Source organism: Trichechus manatus, unplaced genomic scaffold (assembly GCF_000243295.1).
Source record: "Trichechus manatus latirostris isolate Lorelei unplaced genomic scaffold, TriManLat1.0 scaffold00017, whole genome shotgun sequence".
Lineage (NCBI taxonomy): Eukaryota > Metazoa > Chordata > Mammalia > Sirenia > Trichechidae > Trichechus > Trichechus manatus.
This window is the reverse complement of record NW_004443953.1, coordinates 25,995,030-25,997,285: the sequence shown is the minus strand read 5'-3', so window position 1 is coordinate 25,997,285 and position 2,256 is coordinate 25,995,030.

The window sequence follows — 2,256 nt, the reverse complement described above, 5'->3', positions numbered from 1 at the left end:
AAGGTTGAGAAGGGAGAGAGTTAACATGTTGTGGGGTTGTTAACCAACGTCATAAAACAATATGTGTACTACTGTTTAATGAGAAACTATTTGTTCTGTAAATCTTCACCTGAAGTACAATTTAAAAAAAAAAAAGTATAGATTTCACTTAGCTAATTTTTTTCATTAGGTATTTTATAAGGTCTTTAAAATGCTACTAAGTTAAAGAAAGTAATAAAGCACTTTAGTTTTAGCTATAAACTTTTTTCCCTATCAACTAGAAATACTGTATGTCTAGCATCATTAAGCAATAGTTGGAACATAGTGGATACGTATTATTACTATGTGACATTGTTTTACCTCTTAGATTATTCAAATCATATCCTACTTGGTCCAATTCAATTTTCCTTTTCTTCCACAGTGCTTTCACTGACTGCTTCATTCCATATGGATGCCTTCTTTCTCTGAACTTCAATATGCTTGTAGTTTCACAGTAGAATTGACATTGATTTTATACTGCCTGTATTATAGTCTATTTAATGTAAATCCATAGCATAAAAATGACCAAGTCAGCTTCTATTAACTGAAAGCTGATTGTGTTAAACACTTCACACATATTAGCTCATTTCGTCCTCACAACAGTCCTGTAAATTAAGTTTCATCATATTCATTTTATATACGAGGAAACTGTGCCTCAGAGATGTGAAGTGACTTGCCGAAATCAATCAGCTAGCAAATGGCAGAACTGGGACTTGAAGCCAAATCTGTCTGATTCAAAAGTGTGTGTTTTTACTCACCATACAAAGGTATGAGGTCATTCAGGTCAAGGACTTTGTATCTAATTTCCCTTATGATTGGAGAAAGTAGGGTCATATGAGATGTTTTAGGCCAATAATGATCATAGACATTATAACCAAACCTACGCCTGTGTGAGAAAATTTAATTATGTAACTGATAGCCTAAATGGAATAAAGATTATAATTTCATTTTAGTATGATATTAAGTATCAAGTTTATATTGAAAAACCACAGCATAGTTCTTTTAACAAATGTATAGTCTGTAATTGCCATAAATATTCCCTTTGAAGCAGCTTAAACTTTAACACCAAAGGCCAACAAACTAGAGTCACATTATCATCTTAAAGACCACTTCTTCCCTCTAGTGACCAGGAATGGGAATACCATACCCACACACAACAACAACAAAAAAAACCATTGCCGTTGAGTCGATTCAGACTCATAGTGAGTGACCCTATAGGACAGGGTAGAACTGCCGCATAGGGTTTCCAAGGAGCATCTGGTGGATTCAGACTGCTGACCTTTATGGTTAGCAGCTGTAGCTCTTCACCAGTATGCCACCAGGGTTTCCCCATATTCACAAGCATTTAAAAAACTGATTTATAATTTAATGTATGTGTACCTCCCCCTAGGAGATATCTGGAAAATTTGTGGGAACAATTTTGGTTATTACAATGAATGAGGGTTCCACAGCAATTCATTAGAAGCATTAGGGCTGCTAGACATTTTGCAATGTAAGGGACAGTACTCTATATAAAGTAATTGTCCAGTGCTGAACATTTATATAGATGAAAAACCTATTATTATGTAAGTCTAGAACCTAACATTATTTTTACATATAAAAACAAAATATTTTTACACTGTTTTAATATATGCAGCATTTTTAAAAAGCAACTTATTTCGTCTACTCTAAAACACTGATTATAAGATACACCATTATTTAACACTAAGAAACGATGCACATTAAGCTCTGACACAATACTTTCTAATTCTTGGAATTTGTATTTATAGTTATTGAAAGAACGCTTACACTTTTAAAAACTATTATTTAGAGAGGCAGGGTGGGGAAAGAAAAGGAGGGCAAAGAGAGGCTGAGAGAGATTGAAATTTATATATTTTAAGGAATTGGCTCACACAGTTGTGGAGACTGGCAAATCCAAACTCCATAGGGCAGGCAAGCAGGCTGGAAACTCAGCAGGATTTCTATCTTGTAGTCTTGAGGCAAAATTCCTACCTTCCTAAGGAAACCTCAGTTTTTGCTCTTTTTAAAGCTTTCAACTGATTAGATGAGGCTCATCCATATTATACAGGGTAATTCGTTTTACTTAAAGCTGATTGACTGTAATGTTAATCACACGTAGTACCTTCATAACAACATTAGTGTTTGACCAAACAACTGGGCCCAACAGCATAGCCGTTTTGACACATAAAATTAACCATCACACCATCTAACTACTTTATGTTATATAGTATATAGGCA